Raw genomic sequence first — 9,374 nt, forward strand, 5'->3', positions numbered from 1 at the left:
GGGCCGCCCCCTCTGGAGGCTCTCAGGGGAATCCTTCCTGGCCTCTGCCGGCCTCTGGTGGCTCCAGGTGTTCCTTGGCTTGTGGCCGCATCACCCCAGTCCCTGCCTCCGTGGTCACACTGCCTTCCCTGCTTCTGTGTGTGGTGGTGTCTCCCTCTGCCTCCCTCTTGTATAATAAGAACACTTGTGATCATATTTAGGGTCCATTGCATAATCCAGGATGATCTCCCCATCTCCAGAACCTAATTTAGTCACTGCTGCAAAAGTTTAGTCACCTCTGCAAAGCCTGTTTATTGCCATATAAAGTAAGATTCGCAGGTTGCAGGGGTTAGGGAGTGGATGTCTTTGCAAGGACATTAATTAGCCCACCGTATCCTCCCTGCTCCAGCCCCACCAGCCTGCCAGGGCTCCTGAAACCACCTACATCCCTTCCACCCGTGCCTCCTCAAGCCCTGGCTTTGGCTCTGTCCTCTGCTGAGATGCTTTTCCCGAACTCTGGCTCTTCCTTATTCCCCCGAGCTCAGTTTAAACATCACCTCCTTGAAGACAACCTCTGGCCTATTCCAAGAAAAGAGCTGTGCCCAGTGACCCTTTGTGCCTGGCACATAGTAGTTGCTCAGTGCAAAAGTGTTGGTGACTGAGAGGCATAGAAACCCTCTGAGCACTTGACAGCCCCAAAGGGGAAGCCGGGCTTCCTGATGCCTGGAACATTCCTTGAGCCCTTCTTGCCTTTGTTCTCCCACACCTGGGCAGAGGCTTTGTTGACAGCCCCTGCCCCTTCAGACACCAGTAACAGCCATCCGTGTTGGGCAGAGTTTGAGGTCTATATCCGCACTGGCCTAGGCCTCAGGAGATGGGGCCTTGGTTTTTTTCCCACCAAAGTCCATAGAGTAGGATGGGATGGGGAGGGGAGGGGAAGGGAGTGGCAGCACACATGTTTAGCTTTCGCTGCGGGCCCTGGACAGGAAAGGTCACTGAAGGGACAGCGTCTCAGGGCCCAGCTCAGCAACATCTGGCTCACGGCCTGCCTTCCCAGCATGTCCCAGAGGCCCTCGAGGACAGAGTGGCAGGTGACAGCACTGACATTAGTGCCAAACTTCCTGGGCCACTGCCACCCACCGGGAGGGGCTTTGGGGAAGGCATCTGGCCTTTCTATGTCCAGTATAATAAAAATAAGAGCCGACTTTTATGGAGCACTGACTCAGCTCCAGGCTGTGCTCATTCAGTCCTCGCAGTCACTGAGATAGTGGCCTTCAGTGTGTAGAACCATTCATGGCAGCTGAAGAAACACCGACTTATTTCCCGGGCGAAGTTCTTTGAAGGTTCTTGGTGTCCATCTGACCACAGAAGATGGAAGCGGGGAAAGATGGGGCGGGGGGAGGGAGAGAGGGACCAGGCTACAGGGTCCAGTATCCTGGAATAAGTGCTTCACTTCCCTGGAGGGGATTTCTGGATGATTTGTCTTGCTCCGGATGATTTATTCATTTGTTGATTTATTTGGCGTTAGCGCTCTGTTTATATAGACTCTGGTGCCAGAAACAACTTGCCAGCAGCCGGCTGGCTGGACCAGCACACACTGACCGGGCTGGACTATTGACAGGCCCATTGTGGGCTGTACCTTGGCCACCTCCAGGGACAGTGCTCAGCTGTGACCCCAAAATAAGTTAGGGCCAGCTGGGGGGGGCGGGGTGGGGCAGGGACGGGGTCTGTATGCGCCATGTGCTGGGGGCTCAGGGCCTCAATATTGTCAAGGGCTGGGGCAGTAAAGATGGCTGAGGCGGCCCTGCCCGCCCCTAGTGGTCAGTAACAACTAGAATCAGAGCAGCTGGGCAGGGCCGGGAGGCTCAGGCGTCCGACAGGCAGCTCTGGATCCGGTCCACCCACTGCTGGGCCGAGGGCCTATCCTGGGTACAGAAGTTGTAAACGCAAAGTGTTGTCTTCACGTCAAAGAAGGCTTTGTCCCACAAAGACCTGCGCAGCAGCTGGCCCCTGCATTCCCCCTTCTCGTACAGCATCCCCAGTTCAATGCGCTCAGTGTCAGAGTCAAGCAGGAAGGTCCAGAACGGCGGGACATATGGTGGCAGCCGAGGAAACTACGGTAGAACTGGCTGAACTCAAACTCTAGGGGAAACTGCAGATGGGCCTGGTATTACGCAGTCCAGGAACTGCAGGAAGGTGGGTGTGAAGCTGCTGCTCTGCCCAGTCAGGGTGTGGGCCCCGCAGTGGCTGAAGTGATGACCGAAGGACAACTACTCCTTCTCCACCAGCAGGCGGAAGCCCTCCAGCGTGCAGTAGAAGGGGTCTGAGAGCAGCTGTACCAAGGATACCACCTGGGTGGTTATGTCCCAGCCATCCTCTAGGCCCACCAGCACGGAGGAGTCTGAATCCAGGACCTCTACCACCAGCACTGACACCTGCAGCAGCTTGCGGATTGGGGTCAGCCGCTCCGAGTCCTCCAGTGAGTGCAGGGAGGAGTCTGGGCCAGGCTTATTAGCGGGGCAGCCCAGGACACATGCCTTCAGCAGCTTCTTGAAGTTGGCCTTCACCTGCTGTGCCTCGAATACCTCAATAGGCACCAGCTCCCACTGCCGCAGGGGGTCTGGCTGCACACCCTTGAGCTGGCCTTTGTTCCCGAGGATGCAGAGGGCTGCTCACTGCAGCCACAGGAAGCCCGGGTGGGCGAGGGGGCCCTGTTGCCTGGGGTGGGGCCAGTGCATCTCTGCCAGCTAGCCAGGAGCCCATATCGGCGCCAAGCCCACTGCTGCGCCCACTGGTCTGGACACTGCCCCACTTACTTCGGGGTGCAATGTCTGGAGGGCAAAGTCTCCATGGGGTTGGACAGTGTGATGACCCTGACTCTGGGGCTGGGAACGTGACTGCCCACGTGGGCTGAGGAGAAGCCGCTAAGCACGTTGCATCCCGATGCGTTGGCATAGCGGGGCATGGAACTGATCAGAGCTTGCAGGTGCTTCTCCTGCTCCAGGCTGCTCGAGTCCACCTGGGGCTGGCCTGGAGAAGGTGCGTTCTGGGTCTTGAAGAGGCCGAGGACACCTCTGCCCTGCAGGCCCCAGAGTGCAGCAGCACTGCCTTGGACCGCCCACTGCACCAGCAGACCATGGGGAAGCGGTTCTGGCGGTAGCAGCGGGACACCCACTGCAGGGCGTTGTCCTGGACACCCTGGGGCATGACCAGCAGCCCCGGGTAGCTGTGGCAGATGGTGGTCAACACTGACCAGAGAAATGCGAAAGGGCTTTGGCCCAGCTCAGGCTGCTGCTCAGGGTGCCAGCCCGAGGTGCTGGTAGTCGCGGCAGCAAGCCTCTTCCACCAGGATGCTGACGGTCATGAGGTCTGAGGGTTTCAGAACTGAGGACGGGGTCAGCATGCTGGGCTCCAGCTCCTCTGACACTGAGATCTCGTCCCCCGGTCCTCAGGGGGCGGCTGGCCCTGGTGCTCCCAGCTTGGGGGGTTGTACGTCTTGCGAGTGACATGCTGGTGCCCGATGGTCATCTTGGCATTCTTGACCAGGTTGCGGGACAGGGTTCTGAGGGAAGGACCCTTGTCCTTGGTGACTCGGGGTGGCCGGCCGAGTGTATGGACAGAGCCCAGAGTGAACGCCAAGGTGGCTCTGACGTCCGGTGGGTCCCGCAGCTTATGCAGCTGCCTGTGGAAGTTGCTCTGGATGATTTTTAAAGCTCCCTTTGGCTGGGCGCAGTGGCTTATACCTGTTATCCCAGCACATTGGGAGGCTGAGGCAGGAGGATCCCTTGAGCCCAGGAGTTCAAGACCAGCCTGGGCAACATAGGGAGACCTCCATCTCTACAAAAAAATAAAAAAGTTATCTGGCTGTGGTGCTGCATGCCTGTAGTCCTGGCTACTCAGGAGGCTGAGGTGGGAGGATCACTTGAGCCCAGGAGTTTGAGGCTGCAGTGAGCTGTGATCATGCCACTGCCCTCCAGCCTGGGTGACAGAACAAAATGCTGTCTCTGAAATAAATAAATAAATAAATAAATAAATAAGTAGTCCTCTTCATTCTTGTTTGTTTTGGAGGCTGAGAAGGGCTGACCTGTCTTGGTGACAGGGACCAGCCTGCGGGCATGAAACTTAAAAACTCACCCAGACAGAAGGAACTGCTCGCTCTCAGAGCACAGCAGACAGCTCTGCTGGAACTGGGATCTAAGTCAAGCAGGGAGTTGCGTGGTTCTTGAAGAAATGGCTTGGGTATGACTCTCACCCCAGAGTCAGAGACAAAAAAACAGACTGATGGACTCTCAAGAACAGGAGTCATCTGTCACTTATGATGAACAAATTATGTATATATATAATATATATAAAATATATATGTGTGTGTGTGTGTATGTGTGTATATGTGTGTGTGTGTGTGTGTGTGTGTGTGTGTGTATTTGAGACAGAGTTTTGCTCTGTCGCCCAGGCTGGAGTGCAGTGGTGCGATCTTGGCTCACTGCAACCTCTGCCTCCTGGGTTCAAGGCATTCTCCTGCCTCAGCCTCCCGAGTAGCTGGGACTACAGGCGTGTGCCACCACACCTGGCTAATTTTTGTAGTTTTAGTAGAGATGGGGTTTCATCATGTTGGCCCGGCTGCTCTTGAACTCCTGACCTCAAGTGATCTACCTGCCTTGGCCTCCCAAAGTGCTGGCATCACGGGCGTGAGCTACCATGTCCAGCCCAAATGGCATTTTTAAATGATCTCTATAAGGGTTGAAGTTCTATCTGAAGCTACTTCACGTCATGCTAGAAAAGTGATCCCATTAAGATAAGCACGGTAGGTGCTGGGGTGGGAGGCAAAAGCTCTTGGTCAGCTTTTATTCCCCAAGTGCTCACACCCTGGGGCATTCCCGCCACTCTCCTCCTTCCTCAAAGCTTCCTCTGGGAGCCCAAGTGCTAAACCCCAACAATGAGGGCAACGTGGGGCGGAAAACACTGTGTGTCTTCTTCGCCCCGGGAATGGAGCTGAACTTCCAATGGGAAGGGTTCGGTTCTCTCTCTCACCTGCACTGGAGGAAGAAGCTGGGGTGAGAGACAAGAATTCAGCCTCAGAGGACTTTCTTTGTAGGGTGAGAAAGCCCTGGGTGTTAGGATCACAAAAGTAGAGATTAGATTAGATTAGATTAAAGTTCAACCATTACTAAGCCTGTCTGTATCCCGTGCTCCATGAATGAGGGGTCCTGTATTCCTTGTTTCTGCTGCAGTCTCAGTGCTCAGACAGTGCTTGGCATACAGCAAGCACTCACTAAATAGTTGAATGGATGAATGGATGCCTCACTTTCCTCATTTATACAACAGAAATCATAGTACCCCCCTGTATTCACTATCAGTTGCTATGTAACAAATTAGCCCCAAATTACTCGGTGGCTTAAAACAACAGTCACTTTATTCCCGCTCATAATTTCCATGGGTCAGGAATTTGGGATTTTTTTTTTAAGACGGAGTTTTGCTCTATCGCCCAGGCTGGAGTGCAGTGGTGCGATCTTGGGTCACTGCAACCTCTGCCTCCCCGGGTTCTAGCAATTCTCCTGCCTCAGCCTCCCCGGTAGCTGAGAATACAGGTGTGTGCCACACCACCCAGCTAATTTTTTGTATTTTTAGTAGAGACAGCGTTTTGCCATGTTGGCCAGGCTGGTCTCAAATTCCTGATCTCAAGTGATCTGCCCACCTTGGCCTCCCAAAATACTGGGATTACAAGCGTGAGCTGCCGCATCTGGCCAGAATCTGGGATTTTGTGTGGCTCTGTCTCAGGGTCTTTCATGCCACTGCAGTCAGACAGTGGCTGGAGTCAGAACAGGAGGGGACTGGCCAGGCATTTCTCTCTCTTTGTGGAGTCTCAGGGCTTCTCCAGCGGGTGGCTTTGGGCTTCCTCACACCATGGTTGCCCCAGGGCTCCCAGGCAAGTGCTCTGGTGGGGAAAGTGGAAGCTACTTCACTGCTACAACCTAGTCCGAGAAGTCACAGAGCGTCACTTCTGCCACAGGCCCAGGCCCGTCTGGATTCAAGAGGAGGGAACGTGGACTCTGCTTCCAATGGGAGGAGTGTCGGTGTCCCATGGTAGGAGCACCGAGGAGGGGGAGCTCGTGGTTATCTTTGGAGATTAAATCTGCCACTGCTAGGAGGAGGCCAGACTGACATTCGAACCCAGGCAGGCTGAATGCAGGCCCTGACCTCTGCATCACCGCTGCACGGGGCTGCCCCAGGAGAGGCCAAGTCTCTCAAAGACCTGAAGCAGAACTACGCGTCCTACGCGGTGAGGCCCACAGCAAATACCCTTTGCAAATACAAGATGCCTGGGTTCGTTTACTGTGGCTGTCCTAACAAAGCACCACAAAGTGGGTGGCTTCAAGCAACAGAAATGGTCTCCTTACAGTTCCAGAGTCCAAAAGGCTGAGACCACAGTGGGGACCTGGCCATGCCTTCTCTAAGGGCTCCAGGGAGGGGCCGTCCTTGCCTCTCCCAGCCTCCAGGGTTGCTGGGAATCGGGGGTGTTGCTTGGCTTGTACATGCACCACTGCAGTCTCTGCCTCGGCTTTTACTCGGCCTCCCTGCTGCCAGTCTGTGTCTGCATCTCTCCTCTTCTTACAAGGACATCAGCCGTATTGGACCAGGACCTACCCTAATCCAGTATGATCTCATCCTAACAAATGACATCTGCACAGATCCTCTTTCCAAACAAGGTCACACACTGAGGCTCTGGGTGGACATGAATTCTGGGGACATGATTCAACTCACAATGGCCCTGTCTGATTTCCCAGTCATGCCCTGCCCAAGTTCCCGGCCCCTCATGAGGCTCCACACAGCCCTTTAAATGGGGGGACATGGCTCCTGGGTCACTGAGCACATCCAGGAGGATGCAACCAGCCTCGGAGGGCCTAAAACGCTGAGCCCGAGCGGCAGTGGCCACCTTCACTGGGGAGTAAGGTCGGGGAGGGGAGGCAGCCAGAGGGCCTTTGGTGGCCTGCCAGCGCCTCCCTCACTTCCCACCTGTCACAGGACTTCTTCCGGTCCAGCCGGCTCTGCTCCTTGGTTGACCCTCCCAAGCACAGTGCGTCCTCTCCTGGGATGGCTCTATTAATAACCCTCATGTGGATGTTCTGGGAAGGCCATTCATGCTTCCTGTCCTCACGTGTGGCCCCCACTCTACGCCATTCATGAGAGTGACCCGCAGGCGTGACTGGCTCCCTCCCTTTCTCCACCGCCAGCACGTCTGCAGGATCCAAGGTGCCGTGTGTTTGCTGTTCACAGCGACCCATGAGTGAGAGGCGGCCGTGTTCACACCATAGTTTAAGTTAACGATGCCCGGCTGGGACGTGCGCTGTGTGGCCCTCCTCAGGGACTACAGTGTGGCAGAAACAAACACCCTGAGCTTCCTCTCTTCTCTTTCTCCTGCTGATATTTTGCTGCCCCCCCAACAATTTTTGAATCCAATGTAAGCTGTAAAAGGCAGCCTCACGAGTGCTAAGCCCGGGGGGAAGGATGGAGAGGGGTCTGCAGGGGCAACTAAAGATTCCTAGCATGAAAGGCAACCACTATCTATCAAGGATATTCATCCATCTAATGGGGATAATAATTTATCCTAGGGCTGTTGCTAAGGCTGAGTAAGTACATCTAAAGTGTACTAGCAAGGTTAATGGCACCCACCTGAGTTCAAATCTTTGCACACGTCCTCACCTAAATGTAAAAACTCAACAGAGAATGCAAATGATGCCATGACTCGCTCCTTCAACATTACTAGGAGACAGAATCCAAAAAACTTCAAATAATCTGCAGGTAGGAAAAAGACCAAATACCAGCAGACCTTCCACTGCCACTATAGGTCATAAGCAGGGTCAACAGGGCAAGGGAGGCTTAAAGGACTCAATACAGGCCAGGCATGGGGGCTCACACCGGTAATCCCAACCCTTTGGGAGGCAAAGGTGGGAGGATCACTTGAACTCAGGAGTTCGAGACCAACCTAGGCAACATGGTGAAATCCCGTCTCTACAAAAAAAAAAAAAAAGAAAGAAAGAAACAAAAAAAAATCCCCCCGAAAATTAGCCAGACATGGTGGTGCATGCCTGTAGTCCCAGCTACTTGGGAGCCTGAGCAGGGAGGATCACTTGAGTGCAGGAGGTCAAGGCTGCCGTGAGCTGTGATCATGCCACTGGACTCCAGCCTGGGTGACAGAGCAAGACCCTGTCTCAAAAAGCACAAAACCAAAAAACCTGTACATGGATTTTAAAAATATGGATTAAAACATGTAAGCACAAAATATGTAAATGTAGTAAACATTGCTCAGGCAACACACCTTTGGCGAGGCTCCTTCCATGTGTCCAGTCCTGCACCAGCCATTCCAAGTGCAAAATGGCTCATGTCCTGTGCAGCTTCCATCCCAGAGGGGGAAACAGACAAGGCACTGAAGAAGGTACTGAACAGTGGCCTCCAAAAAGGTGTATTCATTTCCCAGCTCTTGGAACTTGTGAGTGTGACCTTATTTGGAATAAAAAGCCATTGCAGATGTCATGAAATTAAAGATCTCGAGAAGAGATCATCCTGGATATACGGTGGGTCCTAAGCCCAATGACAGGGGTCCTTATAAAAGAAAGGGAGAGAGACACTTGAGACACAGAGATGCAGAGAAGGTCATGTGAGAACAGAGTCAGAGATGGGAGTGGTGCATGGACGAGCTGAGGAACGCCTGGAGCTGTCAGGAGCTGGAGGGGCCAGCAAAGATCTCCCGTATAGTCCCAGAAGCAGCTTGGCCTGGACAGCATCTTGATTTTGGATTTCTGGCTTCCCGAATGATGAAAGATGCTTTTCTGTTGTTTGAAGCTGCTGAGTTGGTGGCCATTTGTTATAGCAGCCCTGGGAAACAAATGCAGGGAAGGCATTTTCCTTGCAACCAACTTCAAGATCATTGCTTGAGGCCAGCACGATGGCTCACACCTGTAATCCCAACAATGTGGGAGGCTGAGGTGGGAGGATCATTTGAGGCCAGGAGTTTGAGACCAGCCTCAGCCATATAGTGAGGCCCTATCTCTACCAGCCCCCACTCAAAAAACAAAAAAACAAAAAAAACCCCAGAAATTAGCCAGACGTGGTGGCACCTACCTGCAGTCCCAGCTGCTAGGGAGGCTGAGGTGGGAGAATGGCATAAGCCCAGGGTTTGAAGCTGCAGTGGGATTCCAAAGTGCTGGGATTACAGGCATGAGCCACCGAGCCTGGCCTGTTCCCTTACAAATATCTTTTAAGTCTTTGTTCCAACATCACCTCAGTAGTGAGCTCTTTCCTGCTAAAAACCCAACTCCCAGCAGCCCCTCCCTTCTCTCGGCTTCATTTTCCTCCTTAGCAAGCATGGGCACCTTCTCTCTCTCTCTCTCTCTCTCTCT

The 9,374-nt window shown here is 53.8% G+C and overlaps 1 pseudogene; it reads right to left on the reverse strand.

The window, feature by feature from the left end:
- Positions 1-1,844: 1,844 nt before the first annotated feature.
- Positions 1,845-7,259, reverse strand: LOC105551414 (annotated as a pseudogene).
- Positions 7,260-9,374: the final 2,115 nt, after the last annotated feature.

The sequence above is a fragment of the Mandrillus leucophaeus genome, unplaced genomic scaffold (assembly GCF_000951045.1).
Source record: "Mandrillus leucophaeus isolate KB7577 unplaced genomic scaffold, Mleu.le_1.0 Scaffold52, whole genome shotgun sequence".
In the NCBI taxonomy this organism is placed as follows: domain Eukaryota; kingdom Metazoa; phylum Chordata; class Mammalia; order Primates; family Cercopithecidae; genus Mandrillus; species Mandrillus leucophaeus.